A 27,678-nucleotide genomic window follows, 5' to 3' on the forward strand; every position below is an offset into this window, starting at 1 on the left:
GCCATGATAACAGAGAAAAGAAATTTAGATACTCTCTAAAAAATATATGCAAATAGGGTAATCCCAGATAACCTGAAAAATAAAAAAAAAAGTGAAGTAAATGATAATGTCATGATTTCTAAATCTACTTCAAGTTTATAACATTAATATAAAATAAATACCTGTAGGAATACTATGCATCATAATGCTCTAGTTTGTTTTCTTTTCTTCTAAAGTTTTGGGGTATTTCACAATTTTCTATGGAGAGGGCAGCCCATATATTCTGGAGAGACTTTTGTTTCAATACAGATGGGACCCAGTACACATCCAATAGAAAAACTGATCCCTCTTCACTCCATCCAGTTAGCCTTCATTAGAAATATCTTTCTTGAGAATACATGTGTTTCCCAGGCCCAAATATCTACCTAAACCCATTTTCCTCAGCCCACATGTGGGGTGGGGTGTGGAAGAACAAGGAGGAGGCTATGCTTCTCCACCCTGCTTGGAGGAATGCTGGGGGTGGTCTTCCTACCAGCATCTCCCAGGGTCAACAGGGGGAGATTCAGTAGTACACTTTAAGATTATAAGGGAGCAGGGAGTGAATTAGGGGAATATTAATAATTAACAAGGAGCTTTTATATGGTATAGTATCAGGCTCCACTCCTGGGAGGCGAGAAAAGTAAACTATTCATGGTCTGTCTGCCCTAGGCGTAGAGAACAGCTTTTTCAGTATTTTCTTCACAATACCAATTTTCATCCTTATTCTAAACCACACTGTGTTTTGAAGTCAGAAAATGCTCTGTCTTCTCTCTTACTCCCAAAATTCTTAATTTTGGTTGTAACACTTTTTCGTAAAGTATAGCTTTGTTTCTTGCAAACAACTTAGATGCCATCAAGAAGCTGGAAGTACTTGCCAGGAAGAAGACAGCAACTTGGAAGGTGAAAATTTTCCCTGACAGCTGCATGAGATAAGCTTCAGAACCTTTGGCCCAGAGAGTAACCTATGCTGCTTTTGTTTCCCATCTTGTACAGAAGAAAGAGGATATAACAAGTTGCCATTGCTGATCCCTCTACACCCACATATCCACACTCTTGCACTTACAGAAATATTCCACTATGGGCAACTCTCTTGAGGGCTTTAAATAACAGATCAAGAAGGAGGGGTCTTCAACAGAAGAACACAGTTAGTAGGTTATGACGGGGTGGAATTCTACTGCACTGAATTTGGACTTGCCATTGGTCCAGGAATGGCAGGGAACATAGATGACTCAGAATTTCCCCCACTCACTTGCATCTCTTGGGCTGCAGCAGGTGAATCTCAGGATACTGTGCATCTTGAAATAGGCTGGAGCCCTGTGCCTTCTCTGCTGTCTTGGTGCCTGAGAGGCAACAAACCTGAGAATGACAATGAAGGCACATTTGATATGTGTTATGCCAAATTCTTTCTTAGATAAAGGACCTTGTGTCCATAGGCTAGCTGTTTTCACCATACATGTGTTGTTTACTCCATGATAAGAATTTTAGGCCTTATACATGGCACAAGCTGGTTGACATAAAAGAAGAACAGAGTAGGGTGGATATTATTCATGCCTTGTTGTTAGCCTGATTTGCAGACAAGCCAGTGAAGCCTATTGAGAAGCTTCTATATTTGTTTAACAAATTAGCTGAGTTTTTAACCTACTTAGGAATGAGGCCTAATGCTTCCAATTCATTCCCTCAACAGAAATGTCCTGACCTTCTACAGGTCAGGCATTGAATAATCATAACCAAAATTCATTCATGTCCTCATGAAGCTTACACTCTTAATAGAGCAGGCAGATAATATAAAAGAATACAAACCAGCAAATAAAGGGTGTTATATATATATATATATATATATAGTGGTGAGTAAAATCATGGTTTAAAGAAAGTATGCTATGATACTGTAAAAGGGATCCACTATAAATATAGTGATTGGCACTCAGCAACTGCTTCAAGCTTCCTCTGGAATGTTTTCTGTTCCACAGAGGATAGGAAACTTGCATTAAGAGTTTTGGATGCAAATTGGATTCTACCAGTTAGAAGCTCCAAAATGAGATGTTGAAGGCAGAAGTGAGGGTTTTTGAGCTATTGCTGCTATAAAGCTTGATTGTAGAGAAGTTGATTTTTTTTCTGCTTTGTGAGGTTGTGGCAGTTGGTTATAAAATTAGCTCATTAATGCCATAAATGTAGAAGTATGTTCTTGAGGTTACTAGTTACAGTGATAGCCTTCTGATTTCCCATCTTCCTGATTATGGTAGAGACAGTAACTGTTCTGGCTGGGGAGCTAGCTGCTCCTGTTTTAGGAGTAATTACTGATAGCCTATCTGGATGCCTACTACCCTAGATCTTCTCGTAATTTTCTATAACAAGTCTATTTTTATTAATATATCCAGAGCTTTTTTAATTTTTTTTCCTCTCTGTAACTGTGGCACATTATTAGCCTTTTCCATAATACTCACTGGGCCACAAATTTGCACGCAATCACAAATACAGGGCTGTATGGAGAAGACAATGTGAGTTAATTTGTAGACCAGATCTCCAGTGAATGAAAGTTCATCTAGACCTTGGAGCCAAAACTAAATTGTTATTTTGAAATTATAATTTTCAGAGAATGAAATATTTATGCTGCCTCTTGCTTTTTAGAGCAGAAATGATTATAGCTGTAGATATTGTGAAATAATGCCAAAACTTTAGATGGTAAGCCTAATCTCTGGCTTTTTCACTAAATGCTATTCAGGCTGTTCTTTAATATCTGTGGATCTCAATTACTTCATTTGTAAAATGAAAGACTGGAGCCAGATGGTATCCAATATTAATATGTTTAGCTATCAGTAAGAGATTTAAGTCTCAGAGTAAGCACTAAAATAGTCCCCAAGCAGTAATTATAGAATGCAATTATAGAGGATGCTCCAATTACATGATATTCACAGGAAAAATAATTTGATCAATTAGGGTCATTGTTAACAATAATTGCAATTATTTATGTAAATTTGTCTTTATGTATTTTGAGACTTTATTATCAATTGCCTACACATTTAAAATAGTTCCCTTTAGGGAATTGTGATCACTATCTAATAATTCTCTTTTTGTCTAAAGAATGCCTGGCCTTATAAAAAAAATCTTTCTTGGAATTATCTTTTGGCACATTGGGTTAAGGATGCAGTGTTGTGACCAGTGGCTTGTGTTACTGCTGTGGCATGGCTTCAATCCCTGGTCTGGGGAATTTCTACACTCCATGGGCCTGTCCCCCCCCCCGCAAAAAAAAATTACCTTATTTTGCCAGAACTATATAAACTTGTTTGGGGCAATTATCTTTTCTAAACAGTGTATATTTTTCCAATATCTTTTCAGCATTTCTTTAACTGTGTGTTTTAGCTATGTCTCCTGTGTTGAATGTGAAAAACAAACAAAAAAGCATAGCTGGGTTTTTTAAAAAGCAAATCTAAAAATTATTATCCTTTAACTGGATCATTCTATCTACTTATTTTTATTCTAAATGCTGATCTATTTGTGTGAATATCTATCACCCCTTTCTGTGCATTTTATTTGTTCTTGTATTTCTGTGCCTCCTTTTATCTCTTTTCTTATTCTTTGTATCTGTTAAATATTGTCTTTCCATCTCTTCTTCAAGTGGTTTGTTGTATTCAACATTCTTGTTAGGTATAACCAATATTTTTTTTACTCTTCCTAATGATTAGTCTATAAATTATTATATGCCTAATTTATTTTTATAGTCTTAAATTATTTTGTTTTCCATTTATCTTATGAGAAATTTTGAACATATTAACTACATTTATCTTCTTTTCCTATCATATTCTATTTAATTTCTTTCTTTCTTCTTAAGTCCATAAAATGTTATTTTTGGTTCAGAAAGCTAATGCTGAAATACATTTAGCCACATTCTTATTTCTTCTTTGCTTTTTATCCATTTTTTGCCTCTCAGATCCTCTTTCTTGGATCATTGTCCTTCCATATCGCTCAGATTTTCTTTTAATGATAGTCTGCTGGTAAGAAACTTTCATAATTTGTCTGAAAAAAAATCTTTATTTCACTCCTTTTATTAGGTTATTTTTTGGGGTTTGCTGTGTCAAAGTACCACAAACTAGGTTGCCTAAACAAATTTATTACCTCACTGATTTGAAAACTAAAAGTCTGAAATCAAAGTGTTTGCAGGGTTTGTTTCTTTTGAGGCCTCTGAGGGAAGAATATGCTCCAAGTCTTTCTCCTTGCCTAGTAGACGACCCTCTGATTTCTGAGCCTCTTTCCATTGCTTTCCCTTTATGTGTGTCTGTCTTTGGATTTGAGGAGTATTTGTTGTTTATATTGAAGGCATGTATGAGAAGGGCTGCATCTGTTTGCCTGAAAAAAATACATTTCTTTCTGTCTTGCAATCCCTGCCAATTTGTTATTATGTACATCTCATTTTTGTTTAATGGGTATTCAACAAAAATATATATCATTTTTCTTCTTTTGTGGAGAAGTTTGTTGTTTTGTGAGGAGATTTGTTTTGAATTTTATTTTACCAACATTATGCATTCAACCTTCTCACTCTAGGCCTCATATCTCTCCAACTCTCTTTCATATAAGTAATTTTTTTTTGCTTCTTTGTGTGTTGCATTGGGAAAACTTATGATTTACTTTTCAATCCAATTTTTATCTCTTTGGCTCTATCTAGTCAGCTTTTAAATTTGCTTTCTGAATTTTTTCAATTAGTGTATGTAATTATTTTGCAGTGTATTATTTTTCAAATTTGCTTTGTCATTACTTATAGTTTTCCTCATTTTTTTCAAGCTGTTTACTAGTTTTGCAGTGTATTATTTTTCAAATTTGCTTTGTCATTACTTACAGTTTTCCTCATTTTTTTCAAGCTGTTTATTAGTTTTGCAGTGTATTATTTTTCAAATTTGCTTTGTCGTTACTTATAGTTTTCCTCATTTTTTTCAAGCTGTTTTTTAGTTTTCCAGAAAATAGCGAGAATGGTCTCTTCTTTTCCTGTATTTGATTTGTGTTAATGCTAATATAAATTATTATTGCACTTCTATTAGTTTAATTTTTATGCATATTTTCAGTTCAAGTGTCCTATTTCTTTATGGATAGATATATTTTATATTACATTTTTCATTTTCTTTGAAAATAGTATTTGTGAGAATCCTTTGGGAATTTGGTGAGAATTAAAGTGTATTCTCCAGAGAAAATTTTATTTCTATCAAGAAACTAGAGTCCTATTGAGCAAAGACCTATTAAATTCACAGCTTGAGTTTTTGAACTTCTTGAATATTAGGGATAAGGCCTGGAAGCTAAATACATAATACCAAAAAAAAAAAAAAATAGCATCTCACAGTGTTTCTAGTGGATCAGCAAACTGGGAGAGGTTTATCTGAGAGATACTTCATTATATATAGTCTCTCATTATGTTGTAATGAAGATGTCATTTGGGCTTAGTGATCTGAGATGTGACTGATGCTACAGAATTTGATCTCTAGAAATCTCACTCATTTGATTGTTGGACATAGACTTTATTTCTTTGTTACATGTAGTTCTTTCACAGAGTTGATCTCAGCATAGACTCTATCTAGAGTGAATAATCTAAGAAAGAGAGTGGAAAGAGAAGGACTCTAGACTTCAAAGTCCCACACCATCTCTTTCTTTTTATTCTATTAGAAGTCACGGAGTCCAGCCATCTTCAGTAGGAGGGAAATTATGTTCTATTTCTTCTAATGAAGAGTATCACATAATTTACAGATACATTCAAAATAGGTTTTGAATTCCATTGAGAGCTGACTAGTCATTTCACTTCTCAGGCATATTTGTTTTCTTCACTATGCTATGCACTGAGGCAGGTTTTCTCTCAGTTGTTTAATAGTGAAAAGTGAGGGAAGCTTAGTGAGAGAAGCAGGAATTGTAGTGTTTTAATTTGACCTACACCCTCAGCTTTATAGTAGCCTTGAAAACCAGATGCCTTGTAACTATGGTATAGTTGTGATAAGCACAGCCTTGAAGTCACTGGAGGGATCAGACTATTTGGAGTTCTTCAAAAATTTCCATATCTAGAGCATTTGACTTGTCTTAACAGTTCCCTGGAAAAGCCTCATTAACATGTACATGTTATACTGATACATGAGTATTCCATTTTTTTCCAAGAGTAATAATGCTATTGTTCCAAATTTCAGTTTCCTTGTTTGTTGCTAGTATACAGAAATATGATTAATTTTTGTGTGTTGATGTTTAATCTTGCAAATTTGAGAAGTCACTTGTTATTAGTTTTTAGAGTTTTTTTGTTGATTCTTAGGGTTTTTATGTAAACAATAATGATATGCACAAGTAGAGGCAGTTTTATTTCTTTCTTTTCAATCTGTTTACCTCTTTTTCCTTTTCTAGTCTTATTATGCTGGCCAAGGCTAATAGATCTATAAATAAGAACAGAGTCTATAAATGTACCCAAAACATCCACAATTATCTGAAGTTCCACAGATTCTCTAGAGAAATGTATGAGTAATTAGAGCTTTTTCTGTTAGGGTGCTGGACAACTCTATAACACACAGAAAATTAAATTTGACCCCTAGCTTATCCTACACAAAAATTATCCTGAGCTGAGATTATAGACCTAAACATAAAAACACAAAATACAAAGCATCTGCAAGAAGACCCAGGATAATATGTTGTTCTTAGGGTAGCAAAATTTTATCTAAGAGGACATAGAAATTACTAACAATAATAGAAACACCTAGATAAGTTGGGCATCATCAAATAGTTTTAACTACATTAAATTTAGCAATAGGAAAATGAATAAGCCATAATCTGTGAGAAAATATTGCACATATGTCTATCAAATGGCTTAAATAATTAAAAACACTATTAACTCATAATAAAGAGAAACATAACCTACCTAAAATTAGCAAATTTTAGCAGTGCCTGACGTGGCACAGTGGGTTAAGAATCTGATTGTAGCAGCTCAGGTGGCTGTGGAGGAGTGGGTTCAATCCCTGGCCTGTTGCAGTAGGTTGAAAGGATCCAGGTTCAATCTCTGTTCAAGGAATTTCCATATGCTGCAATCGTGGCCATAAAACTTTTAAAAAATTGGTAAATTTTAAATAAAAATCAAAATTTCCAGTCAAAGTAGAAAAATGATTACAAAAGAATTATTATAACGAATATATATGTATGAACAGTAAACCATGAGAAGGTACTTATAAGTCATTAGGAAATTGAAAATTAAGATCATGTGAAATAACATTTTATACCCACTAATACTGCTGGATTTAAAAATACTGACTTTACCGATTGTTGGGATGCTATATGAATAAGCAAAAATGTATGATTGAAGTCAGGACAGTGTTCTGGGATAGCAAAGTCCATCTAAAAAGAAAGCAAAAAGAAGTTTTCTGGGGTGAGGAAAACTCTTTTGGATCTTTATTGGAGTTAAGAATTTTTGGCACAAGCTTGATGAAAATCATCAAATTCTATCCTTAAGATTTGTATATTTCAATGTATAAATTTTGCCTGAGTAAAATAATAGTTTAATATGATCCATATACATAGCACAAACATCTTATGTGCCAAATATGGGTGTTATCACTTCAGTTTCTCCTGAAACTGAATTATAGGTGTAGGAGACTGGTTAATGATGACATGGCAGTGTTGGGATGGTGACAGAATGGCAGCTCTGTTACTGTCCTAAATCACAATATTAGAAAGCTGAAATGTGTGATTGCTGGTTTGCTGGAGAAAGGTTTGGGTTCAGAAGATTATTTGAGGATGGTGCACATTTCCTTTCGAAGTATTTCTGACCCCTAGTCAAATAAAATATGCTTTATAAACTAAGTAAAAACGGTTTTGGTAAGTAGCACAAAAAATTTAGAATACTAAGGATCCAGGGCTACTGCGATCATTCATTAATCTCGCTTAAATATTTGCTTACACAAGGCTACTTTCTGCTCCTCTTTTTTAATTTTTTATCTTTCTTTTTTTTATGGCAGCTCCTGCAGCATATGGAATTTCCCAGGCCAGGTGTAGAATTGTAGTTGGCCTACTCCACAGCAACAGCAATGGAGGATCATAGACTCAGCCACAGCAATGCAGGATCCAAGCTGCATCTGTGACTTATGCTGCAGCTTGCAGCAACGCAGGATCTTTAACCAACTGAGCGAGGCCAAAGATCAAACCCATATCCTCAATAATACTAGTCAGTTTTTTAACCTGCTGAGCCACAATGGGAACTCCTCTGCTCCTCTTTTTTTTCCTAGCGCAATCTCTCTGCACATGTACAAAGACATGGAAATCCTTAATATCATCTCTAAAACCATGGGACACTATGTTTGTTCTCTAGATCAAATATGTCATACGGAGTTGACTGATTTTTCTTTTTTAAACCAGGATATATATTTCCGCCAACCAACTTTTGGGGTTTCAAGATAATAGTTAAGCTTAATGAAACAGAAGGAAAATGGTTAATAGAAATAACATGAGCATTCATTTTTCTACTGTTTGTATGGTCTCAGGCAGTACCTTCTTTTTTTCTTAAGAATTTATCTTCTACAGCAGGAGTTTCAAGGACAGCTGGTTTGGAGATTTAAAAAGGTATCTACCTCTTAACTCATTGCTTCCCATGACGTGATTTTGCAGGCAGTCAGAATACTGCTCCTAACACTAGCATTTCTTCTGTGTCTCTTCTGTGATGCTCAACTGAGAATGAATTATTTAGCTTGTTAAACTGTAACTTCTAGAACAATCTCTTGTCACTGTGCTCACTTTTTCCAAATTTCAAATAGTCCTTTGTAATACTACAGCATATTTGAGAGTAAAAAAGAATGAAATACTGCTATTTGCAGCAAAGTGGATCAACCTAGAAAATATTATGCTTAGTGAAACAAGTCACACAGAAAGAAAAATACTATACAATATAACTTATATGGGGAATCTAAGAAAATAAGGCAAATTAATATATATACAAAACAGAAATAGACTCAGTGATAGAAAAAAAAAAAACTGTGGTTACAAAATAAGAGCTGGAGAGGGAAAGGGAAGAATTAGGATTATGAGATTAGCAGATACAAACTGCTATACACAAAACAGATAAGCAACAAGGATTTACTGTATAGCACAGGGAATTATATCCATTATCTTGTAATAACCTATAAGGAAATATATTCTGTAAAATTACCGGATCACTATGTTTTACACCTGAAACTAACACAATATTATAAATCAACTATGCTGCAATTAAAAAAAGGTAACTAAAGCTATTACTCAACCAAAGCTACTAATCAACAATCATCATTAAACATTTTCTGAATTAAAATTGTAAATATTATTCTTTTTGTTGGAGATTAAAAGAATGCTTCCTGAAAGTAAATTTTGTTGTTGTTTTTCTCATTTAAATCATTATCATTGAACACTTTAATTCAAGAGAACTTTATGAAACTTTGACAAAGCTCTATTTTTCTTTTTTTCTAAAAATCTCTTTTCCTATATAAAGTTTTATTGAAGTATAATTGATTTAAAAAGTTGTGGTAATTTCTTCTGTATAAAAAACTGATTCAGTCAAGTATATACACATAATCAGTCTCTTTCAGATTCTTTTCTCACGTATATTATCACTGCATATTGGGTAGAGTCCTCTGTGCTATACAATATGTACCCACTGACCAATAATTCTATATACTTCAATGTGCATATACCAATCCCAAACTCTCAGGCCATCCCTCCCATCCCTCTACCCATCCTCTTTGGTAGTCAAAAGTTTTTTAAAGCCTGTGAATCATTTTTTGTTCTGCAAATAAGTTCACTTGTGTCTTTTTTTTTTTTTTTTTTTTTAGATTCCACATATAACTGACATCATATGATACTTATCTTTCAATGACTAGCTTTACTTAATACAATACTTTCTAGGTCTATCCATGTTGCTGCAAAGGGCATTATTTCATTCTTTTTATGGCTGAGTGGTATTCCATTGTGTATATGTACCATATCTTCCTAATCCAATCATCTGTCGATGGACATTTGGGTTGTTTCCATATCTTGGCTATTGTGAATAGAGCTGCCATGAACATGCGGGTGCATGTGTCTTTTTTAAGGAAAGTTTTGTCCGGATATATGCCCAAGAGTGGGATGGCTGGGTCACATGGGAGTTCTATGTATGGATTTCTAAGGTACCTCCATACTGTTCTCCATAGTGGTTGTACCAGCTTACATTCCCACCAAACAGTGCAGGAGGGTTGCCTTTTCTCCACAAACCCTCCAGCATTTGTTATTTGTGGGCTTATTAATGATGGCCATTCTGACTGGTGTGAGGTGGTATCTCATGGTACTTTTGAGGTGCATTTCTCTAACAGTCAGGGATGTTGAGCATTTTTTCATGTGCTTGTTGGCCATCTGTATATCTTCCTTGGAGAAGTATCTATTCAGGTCTTTTGCCCATTTTTCCATTGGGTTGTTGGCTTTTTTGCTGTTGAGTTGTATAAGTTGTTTGTATATTTGAGAGATCAATCCCTTGTCAGTTGCATCATTTGAAACTATTTTCTCCCATTCTGTAAGTTGTCTTTTTGTTTTATTTTTGGTTTCCTTTGTGTGCAAATCTTGTCAGTTTGATTAGGTCCCACTGGTTTAGTTTTGCTTTTATTTCTGTTGCTTTGGGAGAATGACCTGAGAAAATATTCATGAGGTTGATGTCAGGGAATGTTTTGCCTATGTTGTCTTCCAGGAGTTTGATGGTGCCTTGTCTTATATTTAAGTCTTTAAGCCCTTTTGAGTTTATTTTTGTTCATGGTGAGAGGGTGTGTTCTAGTTTCATTGATTTGTATGCAGCTGTCCAGGTTTCCCAGCTTGTGTTTTTGATATTGCACAATATTATTTCTTCCAAACCAAATGCATGGTATATCTTTCCATATGTTTGTATCTTTTGGATATTAAACCATTGTCAGTTACTTCATTTTCAAATATAGTCTCCATTCTGTGGGTTGTGCTTTCATTTTGTTTATGTTTTCTTTTGCTTTGCAAAGCTTCTAAGTTTAATTAGGTCCCATTTGTTTATTTTTGTTTTTATTTTCGTTACTCTAGAAGGTGTTAATCTGAGAAGATTTTGCTGTGGTTTATCTTACACAGTGTTTGGCTTGTTTTTCTCTACAAATTTTATAGTATTCAGTCTTACATTTAGGTCTTTTATCCATTTTGAGTTTATTTTTATGTATATTATTAGAGAGTATTCTAATTTCATTCTTTTTCCTGTTGCCATACAGTTTTCCCAGTACCACATATTGAAGAGACTGTCTTTTCTCCATTGTATATTCTTGCCTACTTTGTTGTGCATTTATTGACCATTGGTGCTTGGGTTTGTTTCTGAGTTTTCTATCCTGTCCCATTGATTTATATTTCTGTTTTTGTGTCTGTACCATACCATCTTGATGATTATTGCTTTGCCGTATAGTTTTAAGCCAGGGAGGGTGATTCCTTTGTGTCCATTTTTCTTTCTCAGGATTGCTTTGGCTATTTTGGGTCTTTTGTGATTCCATACAAATTTAATTTTTTATCTAGTGCTGTTAAAAATGCCATTGGTAATTTGATAGGAATTGCATTGTATCTATAGATTGCCTTAGGTGGTATAGTCATTTTGACAGTATTATTTCTTCCAAACCAAATGCATGGTATATCTTTCCATCTGTTTGTATTATCTTTGATTTCTTTCATCAGCATATTATATTTTTCAGACTACACATCTTTTCTTTTTAGGTAGGTTTATTATATTTATTATACATGTAAAAATGTATGATGATGTAAATGGAATTGTTTCCATAATTTCCCTTTCTGATATTTCATTATTAGTATATAGAAATGCACTAGATTTCTGTGTATTAATTTCATGTCCTACAACTTTACCAAATTTATTCATCAGCTCTAAAAGTTTTCTGGTAGCATCTCTAGGATTTTCTATGTATAGTTTCATGTCATCGGCACACAGCAATAGTTTTACTAATTACTTTCCAATTTGGATTCCTTTTATTTCTTTTCCTTCTCCGATTGCCATCTCCAGGACTTACAAAACTAAATTGAATAAAAGTGGTGAGAGTAGACATCCTTGTCTTGTTCTGATCTTAGCAGGAATTTGTTCAGCTTTTAACCATTGAGAATGATGTTAGCTGTGGCTTTGCCATACTGACCTTTATTATGTCAAGGTAGGTTCCCTGGATGCTGACTTTCTGGAGTTTTTTTTTTTTTTATCAGAAATAGGTGTTGGATTTTGTCAAAACCTTATTCTGCATCTGCTGCAAGAGGATCATATGGTTTTTATTATTGAATTTGTTAATGTTGTATATCACTGACTGATTTGTGATATTGAAAAATTCTTGCATAGTCGGGATAAATCTCATTTGATCATTTTGTATGATCCTTTTAATGTATTGCTGGATTTGGTTTGCTACTTTTGTTAAGGATTTTTTTTTTTTTTTGGTCTTTTTAGGAGGTTCCTGGCTAGGGGTCGAATCAGAGCTGTAGCTACTGACCTACACCACAACTGCAACAATGCTAATCTGAACTGTGTCTGTGATCTACACCACAGCTCACAGCAATGCCAGATCCTTAACTCACTGAGCAAAACCAGGGATAAAATCTGCATCCTCATGGATACTAGTCAGATTTGTTTCTGCTGAACCACAATGGGAACTCCTTGTTGAGGATTTTTGCATCTATGTTCATCTGGGATATTGGCCTATAATTTCACTCTTTGTGATATCTTCATATGGTTTTGCTATCAGGGTGATGGTGGCCTAATAGAATGAGTTGGGGAGAGTTCCTTCCTCTGAAAAATTTTGGAAGAGTTTCAGAAGAATAGGTGTTAACTCTTCTATAAATTTTTGATAGAATTCACCTGCAAAGCCATCTTGTGGACTTCTGTTTGCTGAAAGGTTTTTAATCATGGTTTCAATTTTAGTACTTGTGATTGAACCATTCATCTTTTCTATTTCTTCCTGGTTTAGTCTTTGAAAATTGTACCTTTCTAAGAACTTGTCCATTTCTTCTAAGTTGTCCATTTTATGGCATATGTTTGCTTGTAGTGGGGCTGTTCAAGTCCCCCACTCTTGCTGCGTTATTGTTGATTTCTCCTTTTAAGGCAATAAGCAGTTGCATTATATACTGGGGTGCTCCTACATTGGGTACATATACATTTACAATTATCTTCTTCTTGGATTAATCTTTGATCATTATGTAATGTCCTACTTTGTCACTTGTTAACATTCTTTTCATTGCAGTCTATTTTGTCTGATATGAGTATTGAGTATTGCTACTCCAGCTTTCTTTTGGTTTCCTTTCATGTGGCATATTTTCTTTCATCCTCTCATTTTCAGATTCTATGTGTCCTAAGAACTGAAGTAGGTCTCTTGTAGACAGAATATATGGGTCTTGTTTTTGCATCCATTCAGCCAGTCTATGTCTTTTGGTTGGAGCACTTAGTCCTTTTACATTTAAGGTTATTATTGATAGGTAAGGCCTTATTGCCATTTTGTTAATTGTTTTGGATTTTTTTTGTTGGTCTTTTTTCTTTTTTTATACATATAATGACTTTTATTTTTTTCCAGTGTAGCTGATTTACAGTGTTCTGTCAATTTTCTACTGTACAGCATGGTGACCCAGTTACACACACATGTATACATTCTTTTTTCTCACATTATCATGCTCCATCATCTTCCCTTTTCTTGTCTCTTCTCTTGTGGTTTCATGACTATCTTTAGTGTTATGCTGGAGTGGTTTTTCTTGTTTATGTGTATGTCCATTTCAGGTTTTTGGTTTGCAGTTACCATAAGTTTTTGATATAGGAATCTATATATGTATAATATTAAGTTGCATCTTACAATTATTGTATAATATTGTAATCTTGTACAATATTAAGTTGTACAATATTAAGTTGCAAAAGCATCTTCCATATCCTGCTTTTGTACCCTCCTCTTCTCACAATTGCTGGTTTTGGCATCATATTTATATATCTATGATTTCCTACCTTTACTAAATATTTGTATTTACCAGTGAACCTTCTCAGTTGTAATTTTCTTGTTTCCAGTTGTGGCCTTTTCTTTTCCACCTAGAGAAGCCTCTTAGTATTGTGGTAAACTTGCTTTAGGGTGCTGGATTCTCTTAGTTTTGCTTATTTGTAAAGCTTTTGATTTCTCCTTCAAATCTGAATGGGAGCCTTGCTGGGTAGAATATTCTTGGTTGGAGGTTTATTTCTTTCATCACTTTAAATATATCATGCCACTCTCTTCTGGCCAGCATGGTTTCTGCTGAAAAGTCAGTTGATAACCTTGTCCAGGTTCCCGTCTATATTATTTTTTTCTTTTCCCTAGCTGCTTTCAGTATTTTCTATTTGTCTTAAATTTTGATTAATTTGATTAATATACATCTTGGGGTGTTTCTCCTGGGTTTTATTTTATATGATGTTCCTTGTGATTCCTGGATTTGACTGATTCCTTTCCCATATTAGGGAAGTTTTCAGATATTATCTCCAAATATTTTCTTCAGCCCATTCTCTCTCTCTTCTCCTTCTTCCACCCCTATAATGTGACTATTATTATGTTTAAAGTTGTCCAAAAATTCTCATAGATGGCCCTCATTTCTTTTAATTCTTTTTTATTTCTTTTCTGCATCAGTGATTTAAGCCAATCTGTCTTGCACCTCACTTATTCATTCTTCTGCTTACTGTAATCTGATATTTGTTTCTTCTAGTGAATTTTCTATTTTGGTTATTGTATTTTTGGATCTCCTCTTGTTTAACCTTTAAATTTTCTATTTTTTTGTTTGATGTTTCTTATAATTCATCAATCTTTGCCTCCAGCTTTTTTGTTTCCAATATCTTGGATCATTTTTACTATCGTCATTCTAAAGTCTTTTTCATGGAGGCTGCTAATCTTCTGTTCACTTGGGCTATTTTTCTGTGGTTTTGTCTAGTCTCTTCATCTTTATTATATTTCTCTGCCTCTTCATTTTGTGTAGCTTTCCATCTGGTCTCCTTTTTACAGGCTAGAGGGTTGTATCCTCTATTGCTTCTGGTGTCTGCTCCCTTTTGGAGGAAGGTGATACAGGGGGGATTTTTATAGCTTCCTAATGGGAGAGACTGGTGCCTGCCCACTGGTAGATAGAGCTGAGTCTTGTCCTTCTGGTGGTTGGGGCTTTGTTTCTGGGTGTGATGAGAAGTAGCTGAGTGCCTAGGAGGACTTTACACAGCTTGTTTTCTGATGGATGGGGCTGTGTTCCTACCCTCTTTGTTGTTCGACCTGGGGCTTCTTGGCCCTGATGGATGGTACCAGATTTTTCCAAAATGGCAGCCTCCAGGGGAGCTAACACCAATGAATATTCCCAAGACCTCTGCCTCCAAAGTCCTGCAAAAACAGCAAGCCAGATTTGTCCCCTGCTTTCCCAGGAGACCCTCCAAGACTCAAAGGTAGGTCTGACCCAGATTCTTATGGAGTCCCTGCTTTGTCCTGGGGCCCTGTGCAAATGGAATCCTGTGTGTGCCCTCTAAGAGTGGAGTCTCTGTTTTCCCAAGTCCTGTGGAGCTCCTGTGAACATGCCCCACTGGCTTTCAATGCCAAATGCTACAGGGGCTCCTCCTCCAAATGCCAGACCTCCAGGCTGGGGAGCCTGACACCTGACATGTGGTTTTGAACTCTCACACCTATGGAAAAGCTTTATGATACAGTTATTTTTCCAGTCTGTGGGTCACCCACCCAGCAGGTATGAGATTGCTTATATTGTGAAAATGCCCCCCTACTGTCTTGATATAGCTTCTTCTTTGTCTTTGGATGTAAGATATCTTTTTTGGTAGTTTCCAGTCTAATTTACTGATGGTTGTTCAGCATTTAGTATTAAATGTGGTGTTTTTGTGAGAGAAGATGAGCTCAAGTCCTATTCTGCCCTCTTGTCCCAGTCTGTGTCTTTGTCCTACATTCTAAAAGTTATTATTTAGGAAAATACTAGCACTTTCCTTCTAATTAGAATGCTGTAAACGTAAGGTGTATTTTATGCAAATTGGTGCCTATTGGTGAAATGGATATGCTGATGATACAGTACATCTGTATGATACCTGTGCAATTACATTTCAGATGTCATGGAAAATGTCCATAAGATTTATAAATATTCTGATCTATTTTCTAGCATAGTTTTAAATTAAAAATGTATTAATTTAGGAAGAGTCATAAGCAAGTGTCCACATAATTATCAGATTAATCAGTGGTACCACTGCTAGTACTGTTGGTAACCTAAAAGATCTATATAAGAAAGTTTTTTTTTTTCATTTAATAGGAGAATTTATGGTCTTAAAAATTGTGTAATCACACTTAACTTGTAACATATCTTAAATTGCTAGGTCAAGCAGCTTCACCTGTGAGCTCTTCTCCTGAAGGAAGAAGCACAAATCAATTATCACATACTTTATTATAAATTCAAAGATATTCCCTCAATTTTTACTACACACAATTTAAACGTTTTTAGCAATTTCATATGAAGAAAGCCACATCCTGTGGAAGAATGCCCCAGTGTCTAGGTTAATCACAACAGTGGCCTCTTCTGAGTGAGTGAGATTAGTTATCTGGAAATGACAGATTCAGATGACATGTGAGTCCAATGATACTTCTCAAAATTCAGTAATTATACAAAAACCAATGATGTGTGAAATGATAAGAAATAAAGTTAACAAAATAGAATCTCGTGTTCAGTCTTAAATAAAATTTAAGAATTAAACCTAATTTAAGTATTTATTTAGGTTTTATTTTTTACGAAGTGTCTTGGTAATTCAAGGCAGTTTTTTGGTGTAAATTGGGCATTGAAGTAAACAGCACTGTAAGACTACCCTGGGTGGTACATATTCTACCCAGCCTTTATTTATTTATTTATTTACTTATTTAATTTTATCAGATGATAGCTAACTTATAGTGTTGCATTAGTTTTAGATGTACATCAGAGTGAATCGGTTATATATATACATATATCCATTCTTTTTTTTCCCACATTGGTTATTAAAGATTATTAAGCATATATTCCTGTACTACACAATAAATCCTTGTTAATTATCTGTTTTATATAAGTAGGGTGTATATGTTAATCCCACCCTCCTAATTTATCCAACCCCACCACAGCTTCCCCTATGTTAACCATAGGGTAGATTTCAAAATCATGAATTTTTTTCTGTTTTATAAATAAGTTATTTTGTATCATTTTATTAGTTTCCACATATAAGTGATCTTATGTGATATTTATCTTTCTTTGATTTACTTAGTATGATAATCTCTAGGTCCATCCATTTTGCTGCAAATGGCATTATTTTGTTCTTTTTCATAGCAGAGTAATATTCCACTGTATATGCATCCCACATCTTCTTTATCCATTCCTTTGTTGATGGACATTTAGGCTGCTTTCATGTCCTATCTATTGTAAATTTTGCTTCAGTGAACATTGGGGTTCATGTATCTCTTCAAATTATGGTTTTCTCTGGATATATGCTCAGGAGTGGGATTGCTGGATCATATGGTAGTTCTATGTTTAGTTTTTTAAAGAGCTTCCATACTGTTCTCCGTAATGGTTGCACCAGTTTACATTTACACCAACAGCGTTGGTGGGCTCCCTTTTCTCTGCACCATTTCTAGCATCTATTATGTGTAGACTTTTTGATGATGGCCATCTGACTGGCATGAGATGATATCTTATTTTAGTTTCAATTAGCATTTCTCTAATAAATAGTGATATTGAGCATCTTTTCATATGCTTTTTGGCCATCTGTCAGAAATCTAGATTAGTCAAATGAGAAACAAGGGAAGAGGTATTTGTGTGTGTATATATATATATATATATATATATGTGTGTGTGTGTGTGTGTGTGTATATATATATAAATTATGAATAGCTAAGAACACTAGTTGAAGAAAAGCTGGAGGTCTTAAGACTTGTTATTTTGCTAATAAATTACTTGTCCCTGTCATGTCAGTACTAGGTAGTTAATAAATCTTTTATCTATATCTTCATGGCCTTACTGTTCTACAAATTAATTTAGTGGGAGGGCTGCTTGAGGAAACCCTGATATAAGAAAGTCTCAGTATTCTCACATGTTGAATGAATCTGCCTGTGATCTAACCAAGACAAGCATCTTATTGTGGATCCTGGCTTTTATTATCATGGGAAATTGATATACCAGTCAACAAATGTGAGTCAATAACAGCCTGTTTCTAGATCTTTTCCCTGATATTTCTATTCCACAGTGTTAAATTTAGAATACTAATTACAGTTTCAAAATCTTATACATGTACTTAAAATTTCATGGCTTCATTTGTACTTAAAAAGGCATGGCTTTGCCTTTACTTATATTTCATAGAGAACATTAGAGTTTCTGCTGTGTCCATTTTCTTCTAATTAATGTTTTGCCTTTTTTCTCTAACATAAGAGTTGTAGGAATACCATTTTCAAATGTGGAATACCATTCTAAATCCTTTATATTGTTATATACACTTAGGAAATGTTGCATCAGTATACTGCAAATATGTAAATTGCAAATAAACTTGCATTTAACCCATACCACTTTCCCTTGGGTTAATTCACTGTTCCAGTAGACCGAGCACTTCCATGTGGTTTAGGGAAGAACTATATTAAGGTCTCATTAAATTGAATGGGTCCAGTTTAGAATTCACAGTGCCTCATCCTCATTTATCTCTATGAGCTCTTTAAGGAAAGGATTTGTTAATCAAATTAATAATATACATAAAATTAATACTATTTCAAACTACTTAAGATAATAAGTGTTTTAGCACTCTTAAAGCACTTTTGAAGTTCATGTTTGCTGTCAAATAATTGAAATACTAATCTTAGAGTTCTTTTTAATTTTTTTAAAAATTATAGTTGATTTACATTGTCATAAGGAATATATTTACAATGTTGTAAAAGAATACATATATTATTTTCCTCATATTATCTTCCATCATGGTCTATCCCAGGATATTGGATATAGTTCCCTGGGCTATACAGCAGGACCTTGTTGTTTATTCATTCTAAATGTCATAATTTGCATTTACTAACCCCAAACCCTCAGTCCATCCTACTCCCTCCTTCTTATTCCTTGGCAACCACAAGTCTTTCTCCATGTCTCCAAGCCTAAGCAGTACAATAATTCCCCTAAGTGACTAGGAGGTACAGTATAAACTTGATAGTATTATATTAAAACTACATTTTAAAAATCTATATTTCAGGGCTTACACCATTCAGAAAGAAACAGTCTCCAATTTTTTGAATTGTCTTTATTATACTGTTAAAATAAAAATATGTGTATGGGTTTTTTTTAACTTCTAGATGGATTTGACTTATTTGAACATAAAATATTTACAATATTATAGGACATATTTATGACATTGAATTACATTTTTTAAAAGAGAATAATCTTGTCAAGATATTTTAGTCTCAAGAGTAATAGAATAGCACTATTCTCGTTATCTTCCCAGGTGAAGTTAAAGATTAGCTAAAACTTGTAACTATTAATTAAAAAGCAATGATAAAATAGCAATAACAATGTCATATCTAGTAGTATCATAAATGATAAATCTTTAAGAATAAATTATAATAATATATAATTTTGAAAAATTCCATGTTGAATTTGAGTGGCATTACTTTTATTCATTATAAATATATATTAAAATAAAGAGGGGAAGCTAAACATGTAATCATAGAAATACATTTGATTGAATTATGGAGGTAAGAGAATGGGATGGAATGTCAAGCAAGCATTTTAGATTGTAGTGGGGAGAAGGGCAATTCCCTTTCTATAAAGTTATTACCTAGCATGGCAAGGGCTTCATCAATCATAATCAAAGTCTGATATGGCAAACATAGTCTTTCCCTCAAGAACTGATAAAAAATAAGACCATTTTACTGCTAAATTCTTTGTTGCAATATATTTTCTCAGGCTTATAATTTGACATTTATAGACTATACACACTGAATTGTACTGTATATTCCTACAAATATATAACATATTCTTCAGGGATAAAGTGACTACTTGCTGTTACATAATTTTTTTACAGTAGCAGAACACATTTTTATTTTTGTATTTTTAGCCTATTAAATATTGCTTAAGATTCTTGCATTTTTAAAAGAGCATAAAATAATCTCGTTTAAGTCCTATTCTTTTGTATCTAAAATATATCACATAAAAATTATAATATAACACAATATAACATATTTGAGTAAATATGTAGTTTCACTCTAAGGGAAATCAGCTTAAAAAATTATGTGACTTGATGTGTAATTGGGTCCCCATGCTGTACAGTGGAAAAAAAATAATTAAAAAAAAGAAATATAGAACAACAACAACAAAAAAAATTATGTGACTTAGTTAAGTCTATAGGCTAGTGAATGGCAGAGCTGTGATTCAATCCAAATTCTTCTTACTTCTAACTTGGTGCCCTTTTAGTGGCCGCATAGTTTTAAAACAAAAGTCAACTCCTTTTAGGATTGTAAGATAAGAATTAAGCTAATACATTGAATTGAGGGGAGAAAAGCAATATGAAATAGGATAAATTCCTCCTTATTGGGTGGGTCAATAAGAGCTTCTTAAAGATCGATTCCTTATAGATAGGATCCAAATGAAGTCTGCAAAGAGGGAAGAACTTGGACAGAAGTCTTTGGGAAAGAATATTTCAATTAAATATGTCAAAAAATCCAAAAACAACTAAATTAAATACAGCAATCAATAAATAGTATTTTGTGAGGTTTATTGTGCATATAAGAAAAGTTTGTAAGTGGGAGATCTCAAGTTTAAAACTGATATGAAGCCCAGGGAATGACTTTAGAGGATGGCTTATAAAGTAAAAATTAGGAAGCTTTTTAACCTTTATAGTAATTGATTATTATAATGAGGGTTTTTGGATATAGAGGATTAGTTAAAACTGATTATCTTATATCATTTAGGGGAAGATAGATAACTTAAGTTTCTTTTAGAATATCAGAGGCATTTATTATAAGAAGTAACCGAAGTTAAGTTTCACTTAGGTCTATGAAATAAGCTAGTTTTGCATATGTGGTTTATATGGTTTTATCTGTTCAGAGAAGTTTCAGTTCCAATCTGCATTTTGTATTTAATTTTAATAATGGAATCAACTTCAGAAAAATGAATAGAAGGATCTGAACAATTCACTTGTATTAATTGAGTTGGAGACAGGAGTGTAATAATAAGATCTTAGCATTTGGAGGCTTAAAGACAAATTTAAATATAGCCAACATATAAGGGGAATTAATTTCAGTTTCATTTATAACATAAAGAACCTACTGTGAACCAGGTAGACATGCAGTGCCCTGGGCTTTAAGAGGCCAAAGAAAATCACACACTGTTCCTTCTATGAAAATGACTGACAAATTTATTGATGGCTTCAATATAACGTGTTTAGAAATATGATAGAGAGATGCTCAAGAAGATCTAGGAGTCCAAAGGAATAGCATATTAACACAGCCTGGGACTTCCAAGTCAGCCTTCCAGTAGGAAATGTTATTTCAGATGTTTTGTGAAGAGGTGAGGTCAAATTAGCAAGTTAGTGTGAACAACAGATGTTAAATTTAAAGATGCTAAACACCAAAGATGCTGGAGAGGTCTCCTTGAAGCCTTCTGCGACAGGTCTTCCACTGCATGTCCAGAAGCTGTGATTAGGACAACAGAGCCACTTTTAGGTGTCTTTCACAGTCAAGAATCTTGTGCCTTAAATTGGGTACTTAACGGCATTCCTTTTTTAGGGTTCCTTTTCAACAGATATGAAGTCTCTCTTCCTATCTCCTATTTGCAATTGTTCTTTCTTTCAACAAACTCTCCCCTGAGGCTCTCTGCTCTCTCTACTTTCTGGCTATGGTCTGGGATTATTTTTCTGATCTAAATTAACAGTGATGCAATGATTAAAGAGGGAGGAATTTATCTTGGTGATTTTGAAAGAATTTTGAAAAAATTTTTAAACACAGTAGTCTTTACAACACACAAGGGGGAAAAAGTGTCATTGTGACCATATTATCAATGGAGAAACAGAGTTTCATAAAGGTAAAGTGCCTATGTTCATGCATCTGGTAAGTGATGATGGCATAGCAGGAGGGTAGGGTATCCTAGACTCCATCGCTTGGCTTCTGTATGTCTAAGCCTGTCCAGGGATTGAGTGAGATGTTTCATACTTAAGAAAATCTCTGCTACCATCACTGCAGGCTAGGGAGATGCAGTCAGGTTTTGATATGAAAACCTTGTTTTCAAATGCAAGTGTAGATTTGCTGGTATATAAGTTATCATTCATTTAGAGTGAACCGTTATCTCAAGAAAACAGAGGGCTCAGGGGCTAAGAATATGTTTGTGGTATTCATTTAAACCCAAGGGAAGAACTGTGCAGGTAAAAGAGTTCACTCGCAGTTCAGGGGCAACTCAGAACCCAGGGGTCAGCAGGTTGGGAGTGAGCAGGCCTGTGTTCCTTCTGCGATGGAACACAAACCCTTCCCATCTGAAGTTCAGTAGGTTCCTGCTCAGTCCATTCATTATGTCATATGTTATATATCAGGGTAGGAGTCAGTCTACAGTATAATTAGAGCAGCTTTAGGATCCTAGAGCTTGTCAGTTACTACATCCTAACCCACTGGAAACAAAGCTTGAACTCTTGAATGTGTAGAGGACATCAGGGAAGACTCTTCACCTCCAATAATTGAGAACAACTAACCTGAAATATCCTTAAGCTACCATTCATTTGGGTTAAAAGATGGGGCTAGTCTGTCAAGTATTTCTTAGCAGAAATCACGGGTTACATTAGGGAAATTGTTCATCTGCATTTTGTATCACTTTACTCTTCTTTCTTATACTACCGTCTTCCCTCACATTTTCTATGTCTGCTATTTTCTCTCTCTACTGATTTACCTTATAGACTCCTCACTGATCAAAGTTTATATAAGCAGTGTTCCTAGTGAATTCTTCTAAGGTTGCTCTTGGGAACATCTGGGCATGAATTCCCCTTTGATACTACCACTCTATGTGAAGCTATATTATAAAATTTATAGCATTTTATTTTATTGGGATCTTTAAAATACCAAGTTTTTTATTTTTACCATTTTACATTGTATTTTAATACATGTGTAGATTTTAAATCATTTGTATTTATACCACCATATTAATAGTAATATTCAATTTTGAAAAAATCCAAATGCCTTGGACTTGGTAATGCTTCAATAAAGATTTTTTTTAAATTTTAAATAAGGATTCCTAGCAATAATGAAACTTGATTCTGATTCTTTAAGATAAAATTTTCATATATGGACAATGCTACAAACTGAATAAAAATGTTCAGTTTGCCCCATTATCTTTCTTATATGTTATGTTATGTTACAACAATGTATAATTTCTTGTTCAGTCATAAGTAAGATGGTGAAAAATTTTTAAAGATCGTCATGTATCAATAGATCCTGATTAAAAATTTGATTTTGCAGTGGGGAAATTTATTTAACTTCTACGAGCCCTATTTACTCCAAATATAAAAATTATTGCTATTTCCTTTAATTAAAGTGATACGACATGAAATATACATAAGAAATATAGGATGAAGAAAACACTCAGTAAATGATATACATTGATATTTTTTATCTTTTTTGTTAGTTTACATATAATTTTTTTTTGTCTTTTGTCTTTTCAGGGACGTACCCAAGGTATATGGAGGTTCCCCAGCTAGGGGTCCAATTGGAGCTATAGCTGTCAGCCTATGCCACAGCCACAGCCACAGCCACAGCAATGTCAGATCCGAGCCATGTCTGTGACCTACATCACAGCTCACAGCAATACTGGATCCTTAACCCACTGAGCGAGCGGGATGGAACTCTCAACCTCATGGTTCCTAGTCAGATTTGTTTCTGCTGTGCCACGACGGAAACTCCAAGTTTACATATAATTTTTTAACTAACTATAAACTATTCAAGGAAACTGATAATGTCTTTTCACTCTCAGGTCCTCTACAGCCAACACAGTATGGCCATATATTAAGACATTTTATGCTATTTGAAAAGTTAGATTCAAATCTGATATATAAGCTGGGGTAATTCTAGGAATTATGGAATTTTCCCCCATAACAACAAATTAACAGTAGTTTTAAGGAGTCAAGGACTTTTTTTTTTCATCTTTGGTACACATTTGTTTGCCGCTTGGTCAAAAAATGTTTCACAGTCATCATTCTCCAAATATTAATAAATAATTTGATTAAACCATATAACAGTGGAACAGAAAAATAAGTTTTAGGACGAAGATATGAGCAGACTGTTTTGAATGCCAATGAGGAAAGTGATATACAAATGAGCTTCATTCATAATACATTTTATGGGATTTTATGGTACAGTGCTATTAAATAATTATTATGATGTATATGAGTAATTCCTTTCAGAGTAAATTTTGGCAGGAAATCTAAAACTGAAGTAAAGAATCCATCAGGGTGGGCATGTAGATATTGATTCTGAGTTACCTAGGAGGTAAAAGGAATATGGACAGTTTATCCCATTACTAAACTTCCTATATATGGCCAGTCAAATTAACATCTCAATTATAATATCTTCAAAACAAGTACAATGAAAGAACTAATGCTGCCAACTAATCTGTTTCTTGCTCTCAAAGGAGGATTCCCTGGTGATCTAGGCATCTTCATTCCGTATAGATGTGGATGACAACAGATGTGAAGGGAGTGATTTATCTCAGTTTATGCCTTTATTGCTGCTAGGCTTCAGACTGTAGTTAGTACTTTCAAGAAAGAAATCAAGTGTGGTAAAATGACCAAGATAACATGGTGTTTACACTAATTATGTTAGTTTGGTAGCTATTTGTATGCTTCAGTAATTAAAGATAAATGAAAAATAGACACCTTCTCTCCTAAAAAATATCACTATCAGGTATTGTATTAAGAGGATAGTAAGATATAAGACTGATTTTTAAAATGTTTAACCATTTAAAAAAAATCAGTTCAGACATGGATACACACACACCATTAGCTTTGTAATCTCATCTAGAAGCTTTTCATAGTCACACTCTGTTCTTGTAAACACTGCCAAACATCTAGAAAAAAAATGTTTAAAACAGAGAGATTATGTTTTAGTTATAATAGTCAATAAAATGTTATTAGACTCAGAATATATTCTCTAAATGTAGAATGCTCCTGGAAAAAAAGGCATATCTTAGACCAAAGATAATTTCCATGGGGAGGGGTGTTCTCAATTCTGTGCCCTCTGTAGTCAATAATCCCAACACCTGGGGGGGCATGAGTGTCTCAGTCCTGAAGGGGAATCCAGGTAAAACATGGCAATATGTACTGCAGCCTACACTTTGAACCACTTGAATTCACTTGTATATTATAATAAATTCAATACACCTGGGAAGGCAACTCCAGGCATTTAGTCTCTTTTTCTGGAGAAACAAAAAAATAATTTATTAGGGAAAACTGAAGTCCTCACTACCATAGCTGACTTCAAGATCCTCATTATCTCCCTCTTCTAATATCAAATCTAAATGCCCCTGATACTGGAGTTCCCATTGTGGCTCAGTGGAAATGAACTCAACTAGTATCCATGAGGATGTGGGTTCGATCCCTGGCCTTGCTCAGTGGGTTAAGAATCTGGTGTTGCCTGTGGATCCAAGACACAGCTTGGATCTGGCCTTGTTGTGGCTATGGCATGGGCCAGCTGCTGTAGCTCTGATTCAACCCCTAGCCTGGGAAATTTCATATGCCACATTGCGACCCTAAAAAGCAAATAAATAAATAAATAAATCCCCCTGATTGGAAGCTCCCACCTCTACTGGTCTACCTTGTGGAGTGATCCAGACTCTCATCCTGTGACTTCTGTGCTAAGTGATTTAAAATTAATATTAGCCGAGGAAGTACCAAGAGATTGCCCAGAAGCTCAACTGAATGAATGATGTGCTGAGAAGTGTGAACATTTAACACATAACTCTCCAGAAAGAAAGAAAATGAAATCCTTGCTTTAAAGCATTTGCTGATTTCTGTAGTAAAATTCTCTAACCATGGCTGGTTTAAAGCTACCAATAGCACATAACTGAATGAGGAGTTGAGAAGAGACACATATAACAGGCTCCGATGAGCAGGTTGGAGCTCTACACCAGCACACTTCTTCCCCAATGCCAAGTATCTTCCTGCCTGCCTGCTGTGTAGCAGCTGCTGCATTTCCTTCTGATGATCAGAGTCAATAATCTGCCAGGGTAATGTCTTCTTTCCTTGCCTGCTGTTCCCTTGGCAAAGAGGGTCCAGATAATTGGATGGTAGCCACAGCATGAGTTTAGTCCTTGCTCTGTCCACTGATGGAAGAGATCCCCCTCTGGGAAAAATGAATTTAAATCTTCTTAGTCCATAATGTGAAGACAGGAAGGAAAAAAACCCTAATGCATCATGAGGAGTTACCTACCTACTTGGGACATAGCACTATTGAGCTGCCAATGAGTATGGCAGTTAATTCTCTCAAAGATCATCTCTAAGGTGGCACCAGAACAATGTTTTCAAAAGGCTTACATTGCTCTATTAGGATGGCAGATTTTCAGAGATATGGCATGGGGGAGAAGTAAATCCCGTAATCATTCATGCGATACCATACTTCCCTTTAAAAAATAGTTTCTTTGGTCTATGGTAAAATCATGCAAGATCTCTTGTCAGTAAATCAAATACTCTGGAAGCGCTCAAATTGTAGTACTATAAGAAGAACTGTGGGAAAAGGAAAGTCAAATACATATCTAGAAATACATATTTATTTCAGTCAAAATAAATCAGTGCTCCCTCCAGTGTGGAAAGAATCCAACATAATTAACTCTTCAGAAAATGGTATATTTATATGAGAAATTGAAATTGGGATTTACCATGAGTCTCTGTTCCTGGCAAGTTTGACAATGGACTGCAGTATTAGTTCGGTCAGACTTGGTGACTAGGCTGTTGGGGCCATGCATATCCTCCACTTCTGCCCTAAATCTCTTGTATTCATGAACCCATGATAACTGCACAACTAGCTCACATTGGCCCTATCATGTTTCTAACCAGAAATAACTGAGTTAGTTAGTTATTTCTCAGAGAACACAGAGCAAATACATAAATCCTGCAGAAAACACACATGAAGAGGAGAAAATTTTGACTTAACAACCACAATGAGACTTTCTTTTCTCCCATGGAACCAAAGGACCTGATTATGACCAGAACTTGAATGCTTCATCCCTTCAGAAGCAAAGGGCCCCTTGCTTCTATAAGAAGATCCTGTGTTAAAGCCCCTTTACTATCTGAATGTCGATGGCTGAGTTCCAAAACCCTGCAAAGGAAACCTGTACCACTAGCAGTTCCACATAACAACCTGTCCTCCCCAACTCATGAAAGTTTGGACAAACCCTAGACTGGGGACATGAATTTGAGCCCTGCTTCCTGTCTTCTTGCCTATCAATCTTGCAAAAAATCTTCTTTCCTCAAAAGCCTGTGTCATAATATTGGCTTCTACATGCTTCGGACAGTAAGCCCTTGCTCTCTAAGACTGTGATCCAGCCTATAGGGGTCAGAGATGGATTGCTGGTGTCAATTAGCAGAGTCATTCTGTTTACATGGCTGATCTGTGGTGGTAGATGCTTTCTAGTGGGTGATGACATATGGTAAAAGGATTTTCACATTTTTTTGAAAGAACACTCAAGTTT

Source organism: Sus scrofa, chromosome 13 (assembly GCF_054392235.1).
Source record: "Sus scrofa isolate SSC_HxYL_T2T_F1_AM1 chromosome 13, Sscrofa_HxYL_maternal_Yorkshire_Landrace_v2.0, whole genome shotgun sequence".
In the NCBI taxonomy this organism is placed as follows: Eukaryota; Metazoa; Chordata; class Mammalia; order Artiodactyla; family Suidae; genus Sus; species Sus scrofa.